Source organism: Leptidea sinapis, chromosome 18 (genome assembly GCF_905404315.1).
Source record: "Leptidea sinapis chromosome 18, ilLepSina1.1, whole genome shotgun sequence".
NCBI lineage: Eukaryota > Metazoa > Arthropoda > Insecta > Lepidoptera > Pieridae > Leptidea > Leptidea sinapis.
The window spans coordinates 10,692,340-10,714,197 of record NC_066282.1 but is presented as its reverse complement, the minus strand read 5'-3'; positions in this window follow the sequence as shown (position 1 = coordinate 10,714,197).

Here is a 21,858-nt window from a genome sequence, read left to right as displayed (position 1 = left end):
TCTTCCAAAATGATAGAATATTAAATGTAGCTAATATATCTAATTGTTTTGGGCTTTTGATTTGAAAAAACTGAGAAAGTCAATATATTTATACGAATATGTGTATAAGAAATTCTCTTTTGAATATATAAACTTGTTTACCTACTATACAAAGTTCTATTTTATTTTTGTAACTAACCAATTGCGCTGCGTTACATAAAACATTTGTATCTTATTTTAAGTTTCATGAGTATATTACCTACATATATACAAACGCTACCGACCGCTAAGATATCCCAATTAATAATTGAATTTATAAAACTGCTATTATTTATTACTTTGTGGTGTAACAAGGGTCACGAGCATGATGCTGGACCAGCCATCGCTTCCTCGCATTTACAATAGGGAAGCTAAGAACCTGCCCCACTATACAGCCATGATTAAGATGCAGCATATTTAAAAGCTAGCAATACATCTCTTGATCCCTGGTGTGACCATGTGAGCCTCTTGCCCGATTTTCCAATCTTATAATAAAAATGTATAGAGATCAAAACTAAACAATCAAAGTTTGAAGATAAGTTGCTTATTACATAATATCATCATCATCATCAGCCGAAAGACGTCCACTGCTGGACAAAGGCCTCCCATTAGCCCTGTGACCATCGGCCCTGCGCTGCCCTCATCCAACGCATTCCGGCGATCTTGACCAGATCATCGGTCCATCTTGTGGGGGGCCTGACAACACAGCGTCCACCGGTATGTGGTCGCCATTCGAGGACCTTACTGCCCCAATGACCTGTCCGTCGAACTATGAGACTTCAGTTTCACAATCATTTGGGCTGTCGGTAACTTTGGTACTCCTACGGATCTCCTCATTACATATATTAATTTGTAAATCTTGTTCGCCATAGTTTTTTAAGCAGACTATTTAAATAATATTAGGCATGTAACCGTATAATTATTACGTTTGTAACTACATCGTCACATTCTTGTTATAATTAATTGGCTTATCTTTTGCATGACAGAACAGTAATTGCTCTCGGCTTTCAGAGGTGTATGAGTCTTATTTGCACAGTAATTAACAGATTATTAAGTTACTAACTTCTCAGATTTCTGCCAGATATTTAGTATCACATTGAAGGTAAACCTCTTCGATGAAGCAAGACATTGTTTTATTAGTTTAAAACGAAAAGTTAGTGCAGGAGTCGGCGAGCAAATAGAATTTGTGTTACCCCCTTCCAATTTCCTTCAGAAAGATTTAATAACTTTTATGGATATTAGGTAATTAGATAGTAGGTAATATCAACCATCTCAGTGTTTAAATACTTGTAAGAGATTTAGCTGTGTTGAGATAATATTATTTTCGTAATGACTTTATCACAATAAGACATAGTAATAAATACTTTACAGATGAATAATGGATATTTGGTTTTTGTTTTTGATAAAAAGAAATTATTATGGAATAACTCTAGCCCTTGTTCTTGAATTGCATCAATATGCGTACGATATTATAAAAATCTGTACAAGTTATTTGATTGATTTAGAGCAAAATTTAAAGAAAAAAACATTTTATCTGTTGCATCTCAATATATTCTTGATAATGTCATTTATGTATAAAAGCATATACGTGAATTTTCAAGAAATTGTCATAATCATAATATTAACACCAGGAACATACATAAAATTAACAAAATTGTGTAATTAACTTGACAGTTTTAATTTATTAATTTACTTATTATTAGGTCTACCAGCAGATATTACAAAATACTTATAAAAAAGCAACAGAAATGTATATAGCTCTTAGTAATTGCACAACTAATTAATGATAAAAAACACCACATACATTGATACTACATACTATTATAACATTTCAATTGCTAAAACAAAATGTTCTTGTCTCGTGTTCGCATCCGTCTCTCGCATGTCGTTGTCTTACTACCTTCTTCTAATGAGCGTATACAATAGACTGAACATTACTGATAAGAAATAAAGGGTTAATTTAAATGAATATTTTAAAGTTATCTGTATATATTAATGTATCACTGACCTGTATAAATACCACTGCACAGGCTGTTCCACATGTTTGATAGCTATATTATTGTGCCTATTTGAAGCGCCACTCGCGAGCGTCCAGAGAACTAATTTTGAGGTAATACAAATGGCTGCGAAATAACGTACAATATTCTGAAGTATTTTTACATTTTGAATTAATTTCGTTCGTTTTCCGTGTTATTTATACTTCAAGTATCAACATTATAAAGTACACATTTTTTTTTTGTTATAAGTGTTACACAATCTATGCTGTCCACTAGGTTGTCATCAATAGTTTTAGCACCACAGACTCTCGCTACATGGCCAACAGCGCCAAAATAGCGAATATCAAACAGGCACAAAAGCACTTTGACAGACGCTAGTCCAGTGGTATATTGTAGGGGTCAGTATAATGTATACATATACACAACGCCGCACGGACATTTTTAACGACCTTTAAACATGTGATTAGAAGTCTAATTGTTTATAGTACGTCAATGGGTGCCATCCAAGATTTTAAGCAGACCCGGAAAATAAAGACGACACCACAATTGCACTCGTCACATGGAGACATAAGATGTTTAGTCTTAGTAATCTATACTATCTACGAAACGCTTAAAACCAAAACTCAAGTAGTACTCACTAGCATTGTAATAAATTAACATCCAGTCGAGTTTGTGCAATAATTCAAACAACCTCATCCAAACAACACAGCAACTCGACTATCGACTGATTGCATGAAAGCAATGCCTTTGTACGACTTCAACTTTACATTACGAGTTCAATTGAAAACACATTGAATAGACCACAGAGTGAATAGAGGTCGTGTAGATCCAATGGTGAGCAACGATTGCAAACAGAATTTTGATCGGTTTGTTAACTGTTTCTATACTGCTAGTAAGGATTCAAAACGATCAACGATTTGATATCTTTATAGAAGTAAATGCAATGCAATGCAAAGGTGAAATCCGATACACTTTACATTAGCTTCAACTGCATCGGTTTCAACATCCGATTTTTTTTAAAACAAACAATAAATAGATTGTATATATTCGGTCTTAGATCCTAACAAGTGTTATCAAACAATGCGGCAAATAGATTGTATATAGGTTCAATTACAATGTCCTTGTACAGTGCATTTGCTGTTTTAATATTTCGGTCTTATATCCTAATAAGTCTTATCCAGCAATGCAATAACATGATGGTATATAGTTACAATCTCGTTGTACAGTGCATTTGCTGTTTTGAGACTTCGGTCGTCGATCCTCACTAGTCTTATTCAGCAATGCAGCAAATAGATTGTATATACTTACAATCTCCTTGTACATTTGCTGTTTTGAGTTGATCCTGACCAGTATTATCTAGTACACATACCGTCTTATGAATAATGGTTTTTGCATATACCCGCTTATAAAACATTATAGCCAACGAACTGTTTTATCCTTTTTGGCCAAAAAAAAGCGTTTGCTAGAAAATGACAAATAATTTCGACTACTGTAAGCAGTAATAAGTTTTAGACGCGGCATTACTATAAAAAAGTATAAGTTTTCAGGAAAGGTTGTTAGGCAGTATATTGCTTCCCTGTAAATTATTTATAAGGATGCTTTAAGTTTTTTTTATACTTCAATAAATCTGTAATACATGCAAAAAATAAGCTAAAAGTATTTATTTACGTGCACGTCTAAATACGCATAGCGGGCATTTTATGTCAACTTGTTTCTTCCGCGGTCTACTTATATAAAGGACTTTGACACTAAGAGGTTCAAACAACTAAGAATTCCCATGAGGTTACTTTATTTAGAGGTACACTAATCTTAACAAGAATTTATTTATATATACATAAGAAGCGATGTATAAAGGAGTTATTTGCAGTGATTCCTTGTCGATTGCATAATTGACTTGAGATCCTTACACAGCTCAATTCTCATAAGTTTGCACGTGTAATAGAAAGCTACTTGAACTGCTCGAGAATGTTTCTGTAACTAATGCATTACAATCCATCTAGCATTGAATGCAGGCATTCGCGATGGATTCATTGATTCCTTACAATTTGATTAAACAAGTTATAAGACGTTGCTTCTATACTTTTCATTTTAGATTTATTTAGTATTTATTTAATGCTGCCAGTATTCTTGGTACGCTTCCACGTAATGATAGTTTTAATTTTATGTAGTCATAGTATTGTAGATAAAAAAGTAAGTATTTTATAAATATTATAAAGCAACAAACTAATTTAGTATTTTCTTTGATTAACGCGAGTGTTTCACATTTAAATGAAACACTTAAAAGGATTAAAACGCGTGTAATTGTAATTGTTTTTACATTAGATTTTTGCGTAAAAGTAACATTTTTATTTTAGTTACCCTTCAGAGGAGGTTTCAAGACCTTTCCAGCGGGCCTACCATAAACTCTTATTGCGTTTCAATTAACAACCTAAAATGAACTGCTTTGCTATTTCGTACCACGACGTGATTAGAGCTATCAAATTTAGGTTGACGTCAAATCAACTGATTAAATCGCAATGATGTCAATTGAATGTCAAAAATGATATCAACCGAATCGCAAATTGATTTAGTTCGTTCATTCATTCGTACCATGAGGTAATATTTAAGCTAAACTGGATAGCTTATGTGTCAAAGTATGCAATTCGAAAAAAGTTCCTACTTCCTCAGAGGAAAGTGAACCGTGTTGTTAATAACTTTTAGAAATAGTGAATACATACAGAAAAGGAAAATTTTATTGATGAAAGATGAGGTGAGTACTTTATCGGACCTTTTTTGTAAAACAAAATACTGAAAATAAATACCAAAAATTAAATACTAAAGACGGGGCAGTAAGGGCCCGGACTATAGCCTGTTCGCAAGAACGAATTAAAAAAATTGTACTCTGTGGTCCTGTCAAAGCAAACATCAATGGAGGTGCGTTCATATCTTGTTATTTTCACGAAAACACCTAAGCAAACATTTAATTTGTAATTAAGAACTATATTTATTTGTATTATTATTATTTAATAGTTACAAAAAAAGACTCAGTGGTTTATAAATTGACGCTATAAAGCGCAATTTAAAAATTTTTTTTTTAGTATTTTCTACGCAAAAAAACCGCTAAAATCATATCATTTTAGGTTTAGAAACGCAACGCATATGGTTCGAGTAAGAGAGACAAACTTATGCAACGACTGTAGAGGGTCATCTCTTTCTCACCACAGACAAATTTATTTCGTTCATTCTTCTTAAGAGATCCAAACGCCATTCAGTAAAAGGCAATTCATGGCGAATTTTAGCGATTCAGTTTAGGTACCTAAATCGAACTGCATCGGTATCGCATCGCTTATTAAAAGTTGATGTTCAAGGAAACGTCTTGAAACGTCGCTTTTTAATCCTTTAATAAATTACACGCGTTTTAATCCTTTAAAAGTGTTTTATTTAGATTTATTTATTTTATAAATAGGAGTATGATCAAGTTTAGAATACGTAATTATAACACACTGAAATATTACATACGTTATTTATAGTAGACCCACCACTGCTTGTATGAAAAAGTGAACGATTTTTAATTAATTAACTTACAATAAGATTAACAACTATTTTTTAATTTAGATAATTATTTATATAAAGTGTTTCCGTTGCCTCATACATTCTTGTGTATAAAATAAACACAAATTAGGTAGCCTAAAGACATATAGTTTTATATTTATGTTTATAATGTAACATATGTTCTACCACAAACAACAAAAACACGTTACCAAACAATCGTGTCGCCTCAGGCGCTACTAACTACGGTCACTTTACTTTAAAAAAAAACAATTTAAAAACGCGCGAAGCGCCAATAGAATATAAAACAAAATGCAGTTGTTACTTTTATTATATTTTATTACAATGTTGTTAAATATTATGTTTGCTCACCATCCTTAACATACATACTTTTTATCCTAATGTGTAGTCTGTTGTATCTTATTTTCTATAATTACATGAATAATATTTTTGAAAGTTGAAGCGTTTCTTTTGATGTGACAACGTCTTATAATTCGATAGAGCCGGCTGCACGCACGAAAAAACATGACTCATGCGGCGTTACCTCGCTTTGAGGCGTTCCATGTAAGGCTTGAAGTGCAAGCGAGAGCGCGGAACGAGCGACAAAGAAGCACAATCGGCCTTTGCGTTCGGCAGCGTTCGACATCCGTCTCTCTCCTACTTGAGTGAGCGATGCGTCTGCGTGGACAGCTGCTATACTATAAGCCAGATCGCGTGTACTATTAAATTGTAAAAAAAAATTGACATAATTGTGTTTATGCGTACAAATAAATCTAGCTTGATCAATTTCATTGTGATTTCCAATTACCTCCTTTTACATACATACAAATCTATTAAACAAATGAAATTAAAATTTTCTTTTGAAAAATGCTACCATTCCATCAGTATTTTCATAGGACGTTGTCACGTTCAACTATCGTCAGTAAACCAATTTTTTTTATTTGTTTTAACTTATTTAGTAGTTAGCTTGCCTTCACTACTTACTGATTCCAACTACTACTTATCTGCTTATTCTACCATTCCTTATACATACATAGTTTGATTAATTGAATACTTGATTTTGTATATGATAGCCAGTATCATGAGTAATATATTCTATCAGGCATTTTGCTAAAACTCTTTGCTAGATTTTAATATTGATATTACATCTTAATTAATATTATAAAGTGGAAGATTTTATTTGTTTCAAGTTTCAACGCGCTTATATCTAATTTGAACATTGATTTGAATACTTCATTTTGATAGACAGATTCATGAGAAATATAATTTAATCTCTGTATCATAATGCTACAGTTGTCATTACGTATTTAAAAATTAAAAAAAAAACAACCGACTTAAAAAAATCTATTTTAAACAAAAGTAAAAAATAATTGCGTATTTTTTTAGACAATCTAATTCTAGTTATAATTATACTTATAAACAAATAAAATTTGAAAAACAAAATTTAATGAACCGTTCCGGCATTCCGTGCCGGTGGTCTAACCAATTGAGCTAATCGTTCGAGTACCGCCTCGTTATAAAATTCTGTTTGCTTTGTTCAACTCTCAGGTTGTAGCTCGTTCATAAAATTTTGTTTTTCAAATTTTATTTTGTTTTAATCCTAGAAGTGAGGGTTATCACTTTAAAAACATAACATATTAATTATTGTTTTTTTTTGGAATCGGTGTCCTCCCGCCGGGGAGGTTCCACCGATACCACCCTCGCCTCTCGCCTTGTCACGTTGCGCTTGCGACACAAGCGCATCTCACCTACAACCTTCCTACAACTATGAAGATACTTACAAACACGGTAGGTTTGTGCACGGTAGGTTGACACCAACTCCAATTTAACTTATAGCAAACATACTTGTAGCACATATAAGACTTATGATTTTCTCATGGATGCCATTGTAATCGGATTACAATGGGACCAGAAGAGAAGCACCAGCTTTCAAATTATAAAATAATTATCAAAATCGGTTCACACAGTTGACAGTTCTGAGGTGAAACAAAAAAATACCGATGAGTTGTAATATATAGATACTATATTTACTTCAACATAATATATTTATTTCAACGTTATTAATATAGATTTGTTGAACAGTTTAAATTCTTGCTAAGCAATTTGAGGTTTATGTCTGAAGAAAGTCGGAAGAGAACGCTCCCAAACTTTGCTGTCACAATAGTTAGATGTTAAAATATAACTTTTATAATAAAAAAAAGGTTTCGAATACTATGTAATATATATAATATATTTACCCACACAAATAATATATTTACCAGTGGGAGGCTCCTTTGCACAGGGTGCCGGCTAGATTATGGGTACCACAACGGCGCCTATTTTTGCCGTGAAGCAGTAATATGTAAGCATTACTGTGTCTCGGTCTGAAGGGCGCCGTAGCTAGTGAAATTACTGGGCAAATGGGACTTAATATCTTATGTCTCAGGGTGACGAGCGCAATTGTAGTGCCGCTCAGAGTTTATGGGTTTTTCAAGAATCTTGAGCAGCACTGCATTGTAATGGGCATGGCGTATGAATTACCATCAGTTGAAGTCCTGCTCGTCTGGTCCTTTATTGGCATAAAAAAAACAGTGTGCTAATACAATAGTTAACGTATTCACATTATGGACTCAAAAAACATTTCACCCAGAGCCCGTTTAGTCAATATTATTATTAATACACTTCCAACTCCATCCACATTTTGAAAGGGTATCATAATTTTCCTCCAGTCACGATTACGACTTCAGAAAAAAGTCGTTAGTTTCCCTTTGAGGATAAGAGTAAATTTATTTTCAATAGCGGTCGGCTTCCGTAAATACCATTTTTCATAGCGCGCATAAAAGGGGCGAGGCAAGCCTCGGGATAAGGTGCGACTTCATCAAAGATCTTATTTATAAGGAAAATACAATATATGATATATTTCTTACACGATATTCTCAGATTTTGATATTGAAATATCATTGAGATAACGACTTCTTTATTTAAACAGAATATTATTACCAAAAGAATATTGTTAATGTATTTACATTGTTATCTATACTTACAATAAATTTGTAGAGATCAAATTAAGAACGTCCTTCTCTTAAGCTTGTTTGCTATCTTATTTTTTCCCAAACTGATTGCAATAAGTGAAAAAGAGAGTTATAATAGAGTATGTATAGAAGAGATACGATGCTGGTCGCTTGTCAAGCTAAAAATTATGAAACCGAATGTTGGTTCCCAGCTTCGGACCTAAAATCATCTGAACAGTACATAAGTGCAGTGTAGATGATTATTGCTGAAATTGTATACTTAGGCAAGTAAAAATTATTTTATTCGATTTTGGAAATCAACCTTATTAATATGCAGAATTGCATTTAAGTTGCTATTTCGATAGAAATTATACTAAAGAAATGAAGGTAAGCAAAGTTAGTAAACAGCCTAACGAAACAATCTGGCACATAGTTTATCATGGCCTGAGAGTTAAACACAAACCTAAAATTAATAGTGTTTAACAATATTTACTATTATTATAATGACTAGTCAGATTTTCTGTGATGGATTACTGTCTCTTTACTTTATGACTTGGTGCTAATTAATTTTCTTAAGCAAAGTAGACAATAAAACGCTGTAAGCCTCATTTATTAATTGAATCATTATAAGAACTAAAAGAAAATATTAAGACTAATTTAAAAATTGGTTTTGTTTAATGAAGGAATTAGAAGAGCAGGGCGTACTGCTGCTGGTAATTGATACGCCCTGCCCATTACAATGCAGTGCCGCTCAGGATTCTTGAAAAACCCTAAAAATTCTGAGCGGCACTGCAACTGCGCTCGTCACGTTGAGACATAAGATGTTAAGTCTCATTTGCCTAGTTATTTCACTAGCTACGGCGCCCTTCAGACCGAAACACAGTAATGCTTACACATTACTGCTTCAAATCTAGGCGGCATTCTGTGCAATGGAGCCTCCCATTGGTAAGCTGGTATTTGGTAAATGGAATTTCGGATTAGAATTAATCTAGAATATACTGATCTAAATACGTTTTCAAAATTTATTTCATTAATATTATTATACATTACATATTTCATTTGGAACACCACGCGTGACAAGAATCTGTAATTTTATCAAATTGTGGACTGTTTATGCGTTTTAATATTACGTTACTATTTGTTTCTTTAACATTTAACGGCCGTTTTCAATAACCTATCTATCCTTACTTTAACTTACTAGACGTATACAAATGTATCCTTTTACGCTTACTTACATTTCAATAACCTATTGGCAAATAGCATTGGACTTTAACTATATTAGACATAACTATGGATAGATAAGATCTTGTCATTAAACGGTGACAGCAATGTATCCGTAAGTTAAAGTAAGGGTAGATAGGTTATTGAAAACGTCCATATAAACAAGAATCTCTCAAATTTGAGTAAGGTGGTATTCAAGCCACCAACCAGCCACCAACGTCTCCATTCTCCAAGAATTTACCATAAAACAACGCCTTTCGGTGTTAATACAGGGTCGCATTCTTAAGTTCTGCGGACACGTCTCCCGGCGCGACTGTGAGTCCAATGAGCGCCTTGTCGTGCAGGGCAAAATGGAGGGCACCAGAGGGCGAGGAACGTCGCCCATGCGATGGACCAACAAAATTAAGTTGGCTGTAGATGGTATATTTAACGATTGTACCAGGCTGTCGGCCAGCAGGGAAAAGTGGAAAATACTCGTGGGACGAATCACATATGCCCCAAAAGATTTCACTTAGTGATGATCACGACCACTCTATCAAGAGTTTAACGATGAAGAAGAAAGGTATTCAAGACAAATATTAACAGTATATAAGTGTTGACACGAGCAATTGTAATGAAGAATTTACCAGTGGGAGGCTCCTTTGCACAGGATGCCGGCTAGATTATGGGTACCACAACGGCGCCTATTTCTGTGTTCCTAGTTATGTGTAAACATTACTGTGTTTCGGTCTGAAGGGCGCCGTAGCCAGTGAAATTACTGGGCAAATGAGACTTAACATCTTACATCTCAAGGTGACGAGCGCAATTGTATTGCGTCTCAGAATTTTTGGGCTTTTCAAGAATCCTGAGTGGCAATGCATTGTAATGGGCAGGCGTATCAATTACCATCGAACGTCCTGCTAGTCTCGTCCTGTATTTTCATAAAAAATAATAATATACGTAATAATTTTTACAAAGATGGCGCTAACTCAATGGAGAAAATAAGTTAAATATGATTAAAGTCACAGTATGAACAAAAGTCAGCGATAATTATTCAATTTGTAGCGGTGACGCCGCGCCGGGGCTTGAATAAAATGGCCCTCATTTAACTCTCAGCCCTTTGTTCGTGAGGACCGCGTAAATTCAGGCTTTTGATTGCACACTTTTACTGGAACACTGTGACGTCATAAAACAGACCCTACACTTGACGAGCGTCGTTTTGTTAATGGATATTTCTATCCGTGGGATTTCAGCAAATGAAGTAGTTTCCCAACCTATTCTACAGTTCTTGCAGAGGTTAATTCTTTCAACTTTATTAGAACAGATTACCTATGAATTATTGAATTATATTTTTTTCTATTATTATTATTATATAAATCTATAAGTTCAATATATTTTTACATTTTTTATAAAATGTTGCTATAAATAAACGTTTAAGGAGACACTTACATCATTCTACAATTTTTGAAATATAAGTTATTTTATTTATTTATAGTCAAAGACAAAAATATTTTATTGACATAAAATCAACAGAATGCTCGTCAACGTCAATCACCAAAAATACAATTCAAATACCACGGACGAGTAAAGAAAGAAGGACTCCGCGCCGTGATATTAGCAAGTGAAGCACGTTTAGCAGTGTGTGTGCGGTTAAGGGGTATACCAGTTACAACATTTTTTCTCACCTAAATAATCATATATCTAAAAATACTGCACGACGTCATTTTTAAAATATTTTATTGCGACGCAAACCGATCTGTCACAGACGATATCAAATCTCATAATGGCGGCCGATCGGCTTGTATTAGTGTAAGTGTATGCGTGGGTATAAACGTTTACCGGCTTGTTTTGGTGCCTCACTGTTATGTAAGGTGACACGGAGTCCTTATTTTTGTGACGTTTGGTGTCGAGACACTTGCCCCGGGGGGCCAGAGCCGCTAAGAATGTACAAACTACTATCTTCGCGCCTCAATAGGGCTACTAGGAACCCAAGCGCTGGCAGCTATATCGGTCGATGGATCAGCCTAGCTATCCAACGCGGAAATGCTGCCAGTATTGTTGGTGCGCTTCTCCGTAATGATAGGTTTAATTTAATGTAATCATAGTATTGTAAATATTTATTGTTATAATAGTTATTTTTTTTAATAAATATATAGTTATTTGTAAATGTTCTATTTTTATTTATTATAAGTCTAATTTAAAGAAGTAATTAAGAAGTGACGACAAAGTTAGCCACAGTCTAACTGGCAATAGTTAACAAATAAATAAATAAAAATTAGAATATGTCCTTTCCTACTCATGTTTTGTGTTAAATGTTATGATTGGCTGAAACTCAAAATTAAATCCATATTTCGTCACAACAAAGTCAAATCAAGATGTGGAAGAGATTTTCCGTTACGTGAATTTAGTCTTAACTCACCACGTAAAGAAGTGTTCGTAACAATTGAACGGTAACAAACTGAATAACAGTTATCTATCATCATTTGTACCGCAACAGCGATTGGTAACAAAGTGGTAAATTATTAGACTTATTTATTTTCTGAAACGATACTGTTAAAGGTAAGTTACTGTGCCGAAAGCTCCACCGTCGCTTGATCTACTGATACAAATTGGCCAGTAAATGGTATTTGTATTCGAGAACTCAATTTGCACGGGTTATCGGATCTAGTAGATTATTTATAGGTAGGTTTCTTTTAATCTAAGTTACGAACACATTCTTTCTTTTCATTTTATTTAGACTGATAGAGAAAAAGAAAAAATATTATATTTTACATGAAAAAGTTTTTACAGTTGAAATATAATCTATATATATAAAATAAAGTCGTGTTAGTTACACCATTTATAACTCAAGAACGGCTAGACTATTTTTTCTGTTGTTTGATTTTTTGGGTTTCTCTTAGTCTGGAATAGGATAATAAGTAATAAAATATCGAAAAAAAACACAGAAAAATATTATTATAAAAACATTTGTTTTCTCATACATTTCGTATGGATTGACATTTTCATATTGATTTGAATCGAGCAGCGTTTCAATACGATTGCAGTACTGATTACCGCTTGCATACTAGCGTTCACATTGGGTCAATGGAAGTTGTTTGCAAGTATTTTTCGGAGAAATGCCAGGATTGTGCTGCCTTAGTGGGAAACTAACTAATCTTAACTAATCACGACATATTCTAGCAAACATTAAAAAAATACAATGTTTGTTTCCAAATGTCTTTGGGGCAGACATTGTCTAAGAACGACGATTTAATCCGACATTCAGGGTATTAATTTATTTATATTCTTACACACAATACAGTAGAAGAATTTCATACCTAGTATACTTATTCCTATGTATTATGTATGCTAATTCTAAAAATAAGTGTTTACAAATCAGTAATACGGACTTTGCTTTTGATTTTGTAGATACAAGGACAGATTCACCATCGAATGGGATCATTGCAATCTCTCGAAGATGCACACAATAAATTTTAACAATAATATTTCATGGGCAATGATAATAGCAATTCTTCATGATATACAGCAACTACTGCATTAACATTTTGCATGTCGAGTTAGCCCGCAAATCTTTAATTTTCGATCCGTCTTGCATTCGCCATGACCATTAACAAATCTCAAGGCCTAATCTTGAAAGTTTGTGGTCTGAATCTAGAAAATCCATTTCCCATGGTTAATTTATATATAATATATTTATAAGAGATTTCCCCGTATATAGTCACTCATCACTATATCTCTGGAACCATAAGGCGTAGAGACTTGAAAGAACGGATTTTACGAAATACCATCGGCGAGAGTTTTTTTTTAACAGAACAACGTCTATCGGGTCCGCTAGTAATATATAATATTGACACAAATGATCTTGTCCAAAATTAGGCATAGCCTGTACTTTGGACAATGATATATTGAATACAATATACTTACTTAAACATACATAAATACATATGAACATCCATGACTCGGAAACATACATAATATGCACCTACCGGGATTCGAACACGGGACCTCTAGCTCACTATGCAGGGTCACTAACCACTGGGCTATATGGGTCGTCAAATCGGGAGTTTTGTGCATTTGTTTTTTGTATAAGCACAGTGATCATACAAAGGATTTATATACGATAAATCTATAACTCAGAAAGCATATATTATTTAATTGTGTACCTATATGTTCATATTTTCTATGGACTCCAAGAATACTGGGAAATCTTTCGACAAGCCTAGCAAGTGAACCTGTATTTTCAGTACAGATTTTTTTTGTTTGAAACATTTTTTAGAGCTGATCACCACCTTACCTATCGCTAATAAACCTAACTTCTACGGTATACCTCATTCCTGTCCCAGAGTCCTCAGACTTTTGTAGAGGAAAGCGGAAGTTGAAAGTCATCCGAGATGGTCACGACCCTCGCAGTCCCGCAGGCCTCTTTTGTTATAGTACTACCTAATTATAGTTAGAAGTATAAAATATCTTTCATCCAAAATTTCAACGACTGTCTTACGAATTTTCGATCAGATCGATTTATACCCATCCCAAGAAATGTGTTCAACGCCTCTAAAGAAGATTTCACTTCAATTATTTGATTTGATCAACAGAAAAGGAGACAACTTGTTAATAGGCCACATGTTCATAGCTTGGACAACCTAAATTACATTTTGTAGTCTGTCCAATATGCCTCTCACATTTACTTAGTTCAGTACTGAGAGTAGCATTTAATAAATCAAATTATTCGTAGTTTGAAAGCCTTGTCTATTTAAGCACTTAGCTTTTAAAACTATTTCGAGCACTAAAAGGTTATATAACAAAATTGTTTCATGAAAATTGAATTTTCAAGCAGACTTTCAGATTCATTTTAAGTCTCAAGGTGACGGGCACAGTTTAGTATGAGCGGAGGCTTAAATGACTGACAGGTGATCATTTTCCATCGGTTGAGAACGTACCGGTTCTCGGTACGAACTCTCATTTTGTGACGCAATTTTATCATATTATTGTCAGATGACTCTGTTTAGAAGCAGTAGAACTCGGTTATTTACTTATTCAAATTGAAAAGGGGAAAAAATACTTAAAAATTAAAAATCAGCTCAATATATAGGTATTTTTTTTAATAATAAAACTTTTATTTGGAACAATTTAACAAAGATTTTACGATTTTTATATTTTACTCTATAATTTTTTTTTGCATTTAAGTCAAACACGGAAGTCTTCAGATTCTTCTTCAAGATTAAATATCAGATATTTTCACAAGACAAGTATAAAGATTTGAAAGTAACATAAGATACTTTAACAGGGCTGCAACTTCATACCGCGGGTAGAAAACCGTCGCTTTCTGCTCACGGGAAGAAAACAATAGTTTTATGACCGGCAATAGTTGCATTCGTTTGAAATTGACAAGTTTTGGGTGACTGATAAGGCATTGAAACAGGCACTATCAAACTTTCAATTCAGGTGATATGAAAATATATTATTTATTCTTGAAGGGGAATTGGAAAATGTTTGACTTAAATGCTTTTAAATAAATAGGAGAATATTAAAATGTTTTCATTTCTTATTGGTATCATAAATGTCTCTGTTATAATAATTCATAAAATAATAAATATATAACAAATTATTATTTGTTAAATGGTATATTATATATTCAAATTAATTGAGACAGTAATAATTCAAATTTCAAAAACTACCATCCATTCGAAAATATATGCCTCAGATTTGAGAAGATCGGACGCAAGAAACTGTGCGGGCTACGTTTTTTCAATAAAAAGTTGTCACATAATAATATCGAACAATAAAATTTATTATTAAATTGGATGGCGGCCCTATGGCCGGTATGACGGTGTTTCCGGGACGATACGACATGGGTATCTTCAAAAAAAGCGCGTCCACCTTCCTTAAAGGCCGGCAACGCTCCTGTGATTCCTCTGATGCTGCAAGAGATTGTGGGCGGATGTGATCACTTAACAACAGGTGACCCGTACGCTCGTTTGTCCTCCTATTCCATAAAAAAAAAATTAAAAAACTGCTTACTAGATCTCGTTCAAACCATTTTCGGTGGAAGTTTGATGTACATCATATATTTTTTTAGTTTTATCATTGTCTTACTTTAGAATTTACAGGGGGGGACATACCTTTTACCTCTTTGGAAGTGTCTCTCGCGCAAAGTATTCAGTTTAGAAAAAAAATATATTTATTTGACACAAAAATAGAAAAAAACAATAAATTTTAGGGGTTCCCAAATGATTTTTTTTTTTCATCAAACCCATACGTGGGGTATCCTATGGATAGTTTTTCAAAAATGATATTGGGGTTTGAAATATAATTTTTACTGAACTGAAAAGTTTGCGCGAGAGAAACTTCCAAAGTGGTAAAATGTGTGTCCCCCCCCTTTAACTTCTAAAATAAGAGAATGATAAAACTTTAAAAAAATATGATTTACATAACCATGCAAACTTCCACTGAAAATTGGTTTGAACGAGATCTAGTTAATAGTTTTTTTTGCAATACGTATAAATGATGTGAACTGATGTGCACTGTATGATTTTGAGCAAAGATTTTTAATATTAGATTAAATAATTCAATATCCTTTTCCTTTCTATATAACTTTTATATTATGTTACTTGCTGCTACGGAACCCTTCATGTGCGAGTCCAACTCGCACTTGGCCGCTTTTTTATTTCAATATCCAATCGGTAAATCCCATATCGAAATGTTATTATAGCAGAGTAGTTTCACATGGTTCAATAATGATAAATACTGGAAAATTTTGATAAATTTACTATGATCATATATAAGTAATAAAATTAGAACTTTAATGACGGCCTACGTATAAAATTCACATGTTTCTGGACTGGCCAATTGTAGTCCAATTATTTAGAAACAATTACGGGATTTAAAAATGGAAGACTCGGAGAGTGGGATACATTTCAGTTTGCGTGAGTGTCATTTGTTTTTACGTGGATATTTTCGTTCGTCTTGAAAATTGTGTGTAATGAATTTCACTCCAGACAATATTTGCGCCATGGTTTTTTTTATATCACTTTTGTTGTCGCCTATTTTGTTGTCCTATGTTGAATTACCTAGTTTACAGCAAAATTATGTACACACTAGCTGACCCGGCAAACGTTGTTTTGCCCTATAAAGTATAATTCACGCGATAGTTTTATAAATAATAAATAGCCTATGTGTTATTCCTGTGTGTAAGCTATATTATTGTAAAGTTTCATCAAAATCCAATCAGTAGTTTTTGCGTTAAAGAAGTTCAAACATACATCCAGACATACAAACTTTCACATTTATAATTATAATAGGATTATTACAATTCTTTTTATTTTTTATAAGGACATGAACAAACAAATATACATGAAATCTTACTTAATTAAAACTATAAGTATCTTAATACATGTATAATACAACCGGAGATTACTTATCACGTGTGATGGAGAAACAAATTCACCTTTTATAATATTATGGTGCGATAATCTTACATACATTCATATATTATATTGTTGCGTAGCAACGCTTCGACGAACATGACGAGAGTTGTCAAACCTCAAGGCAAAGATAATTTTGACAACTCCGTCAACAATACTCGTAGCTCAGCGGAAAAGTGTTTACTTCAGACGCTGTAGATCAGACTCGAAAGTGAAAAGGAAAAGAAGGAAGACAAGAAGAATTAGTGAAAAGTGGAAAGTAATTCAGGTGAAGAAGAAGATAGAAGAGAACGAGTGTTAGGTGCGGTGTGATCTGCTGAAGGCGCAACAGACGCAGACCGGAGAAGTGCAAGTTCGTAAAAGTGAATGCAAATAAAGGCTCGTTCCTTTAAGCGGACTATGTATTTCCAAACCCTGACCCAATCTCATGACAATATTGTATAATGCTTAATAATATACTCGTATACATAGAATCATACACGTACAAACTTATCCAAATATAAGATATTATATCATAAAATATTAGTCAATGATTACATAATTTTGTTCTAAATTAAACATCAATTTTCTAAATGAACTCTTGATTCTAATATATCACTATATAGTATGTTTTGGTTGTAAGAGGATTCTGTCCTATGGATAAGGGAGCGGATAGGTACTTATGAAATATTATTATTATTATTCGTATTATAACATAATCAAAATGTTAACACAAATAAAAAAGCTTAACTGAGCCGTCAAAACTAGTTTATAAAATGCTTGTGCATACACAGAACACAGTGCGATTAAAATAAATAGACCGTATTGTCTTGTTTGTTCTAATGATTCAAACAGCCACATCCAATCGGTGACAATACAGTCAACTCATCCGTGTAACGATTGACTGATTGCAAGTAACCGATGTTTTTGTACGAGTTAACTTCACCATCTCGGTTCTATGGTAAACACATTGAATAGATCACAGACTCTATAACAGATCTATACACTAAAGTATGGGTCACATTGTAAGGATTGTGATTCAGTGCTCTCTCTTCAGATAAGGTATCAATAAAGTTTATGTGGGGTTCCGGATATAACAGACGACATCTAGAATGTATGTGAACAATAATCAAAATAGCACAGGTATGCACGTATGCCTTGATATCAAAAACTCAAAAAGCCCAGTGCATACATATTTAACATCGTCATTTATTTATTAATATTTTATTCATTCACTTTACATAAGGGGTTTTCAACTTTCATTATCAGGGACCGATATTGACATAACTACTGTAACGTCGAATGTTCGCGAGAATTCGATGGATACTTACCAGTATAAATGAACCTTGAGCTAGTTGAGTTGTTTACAAAAACATGTTTTTCTTGTACTACCCTACCTACACTGTTCGACATCATTATAGAATAATCCTTACCGGTATACAAAGAGCTGCGCATTACTCACTGATTCATTCAGTAACTGATAGGTGGAGTGATCATACTGGGCGATCTATACAAATGATACTAGTGTGTAATGCGTAATCAGTATTACTATGATTAGTAAGTAAGGATACTGCTGTGAGCAAATTATTTGCAGAATTATGCTGGTGTTTTTTTCAAATCCCAGAATCCTGATACTTTGTTCATGATTTAATTACAATTCAAGTAAGAATCTAGAATACGGCTCTAAGATTCTGTTTAATAGTTACATTAACGTAACAACATTCCATTCAACAACTTTAGCTAATATCCGACTTACGGCTCACGTTGCAAGCCCAATCTGTATACAAATATCGTCTTGAATAATGTAGCAATGTTTTAAGTTCTTCACTAGTTTCAACATTTACCTATAATATACAGTGTTCCTCCTGCAAATCACTGATCAATGTCATAATGCAAATCAGCGGCATTACACTGAGACTGTTAGTTTTTCATGTAACGGTTATCATAATATAATATTATTAATCATTATCATAATATATTATATATATACATATATGTATTATAATAATGATTATATATATTAAAACTGCCATAACACCAGATAACAAAGTCATAAAAGCTTTTCCTTTAAAGTGGAAACGTTGCACAGCAAAGAAAACTTTCTCGCGAACAAGCCGCAAATGTAGTTATGACGCTTATCTCCAGCCAGAACAGAAAGCTGTATGAACCTAATTAAATTTTCAACAACATTTAGCGTTGTTTATATTTCAATTTACAATTATTGCTGAAAAAATTAATCAACTAAGGATTTTATAAAAAAATAAATTTTATGAAGAAATGACTTGTATCGATTTTAGGTAGAAGTAGCAAAAATTTTATAATATACTATTTTAAGAACGTCTTCTATAACTATATATATTTTCTAGATATACCTTCATTTATGTGTATAATAGTTAATGTTACGCCTAAAAATATTCTTTGACAAAGCGCTTGTCAGTGCACCTGCCTGGATGTGGTCCCACGCATTCATTCCATAGGTAATATAAACATTGTACTATATTCTGGAAAGCTGTTTAGCGGGATTCCTACCGCCTAATTTCACCAAAGCACTATATATTCGCTAGACATCTTGTCAAAAGGAACTTTCTTCCAGGTATTGTCAAACTATGGAGTGATATTCCTTTACATGATATTTCGAGAACTATACGACATGGGCACCTTCATAAAATGCAGGAAGCGTCTGTCAGTTCCTCGAATGTTACAGGCGAATATGTATTTCCGCAGCTCATTTAAATTTTTAGGATTTTAATACATTCATTAACCAAACTTCTAAGTTAACGTAACATAAAGATACATCCGTTTATGCCGTAACTTTTTCAATATATTTTTAACAAGGCCAATATTTCTGTAGAACTTACATTGTATATATATATAAAGTTTAGAAAAGGTTTTTATTGGTGTCGAAGCACTTGACCCAGAGGCGCGAACAATGTAAAAAGTGCTATATTCGCGCCACAATAGGGCCACTGTAAACCCAAGCGCTGGCAGCTATTTACGTCAACGGATCAGCCCAGCTATCCAACGCGGAAATACTGCAAGTATTCTGGGTACACTTCCCCGTAATGATAATTTTATTTTAATGTAACCATAGAAGTGTAAATATAGTTATAAGATTTGTTTGAATAAATAATAGTTTAGAAGAACAGTTTGCCATGGCATTTTTCTTCCAAATCCTCTTACAAATATTGTTATTTCAAACTTGCTCATACTTGTAATATAAACAGCCTAAGGCTTCCTATGTTCCTAAAAAATAATTATTAATTAAAATAAGTATTATTTACTTACATTCTCTTTGTCTTCAATATATTTGCGGTGTGGACGTGTACGGGGCGGCTCTAACATGAATTCTAATCAAAGTATGAACTTGCCAAAGTCAAATAAGTAAAATTATTTATTTTTCAAGTGAATAAATACTTCATACCACAATATAAATTAAAATTACTCATTCAAATGCTACGCCATCTTAAATCATCTTTTGGTCGCGAGAATATTATACGTGCTTTCTAGCGCTGCGTGTTTATACTGTCTGGTTAGACGACAAATTACTGTTTCAGGATTGTAGCGAATTTTAGTTGAACTCAACATTATTCTTAGGTAAAAATAGAAACAGTATTCTCAAAATTAAAACGCTATGCACGGGCTATAGATATCATCAGGTGTCTACTAATCGCCCTTTCCTTTTTCCTACAAACTTCCTGTATAAATCATGCAGAGTACTACCTGTTCGACAGTTGAAGACGTTCCCTACAGCACTGTACTTATTGATAAGAGAAGCAAAGTTATTGTTTGTCCTCAAAAAACATAAACAAACTTTGTTTTTACATCAAAGTTTTATGTATTCCTAGGACCATATCTTTACAATAAACTAAACACCATAGCAAACATCTATCCCCTAAATTATATTCATTGTAAGAAGGCTCTTCATGAAGCACTTCAAAATATGTCCTATGAAGATACAGAAAAATTACTAATAGTGTTAAAATAAACATAATCTATATTTTATTTTTATTAGTTAATAGTCATTACTTTGAATACATTGTTTTCTTATATACTTAACCTGTAGATTAATTTATACCTTTTTACTTTATTAATAAGTTTCTCTTTTTTGTGATTTGTATTTTGTTTTAATATAAGCTCTTTACGCCTGAAACACAGGTTTACCTAGTTCAGGCACATTGTTAACTAGCTTTTAAGTAAAACTTATAATATTATTCATATTTTGTATTTTAATAATCTCTAAATTAATAAATTTAAATGAAAATTGAAATTGAATCATATTGATGATTAAAAAAGTGTTAAAAGTTATACTTCTTTGGCCTGACGAAGCAAAAATCATTGAAATGATTTATTCCTCGTGTGCACGCAAGAAGTTTTACTTCTTTGGCCTAATGAAGCAAAAATCATTAAAATGATTTATTCCTCGTGCTATTTTTACGTTTTTAGAAAGAACAATTTTGTTAAAATCTTGCAAAAATGGCTTTGACAATTAATCTATCTATCTATCTATATATATATATAAATGAATTGCTGTTCGTTAGTCTCGCTAAAACTCGAGAACAGTTGGACCGATTTGGCTAATTTTGGTCTTGAATTATTTGTGGAAGTACAGGTAAGGTTTAAAAGGTGAATAAATAGGAAAATGCTCGGAATTAAATAAAAACAACATATTTGTTTTTCCATTAAGCGTACCCCGTCGAATTGTTGTTTAGCAGTTATGCTGTGAAA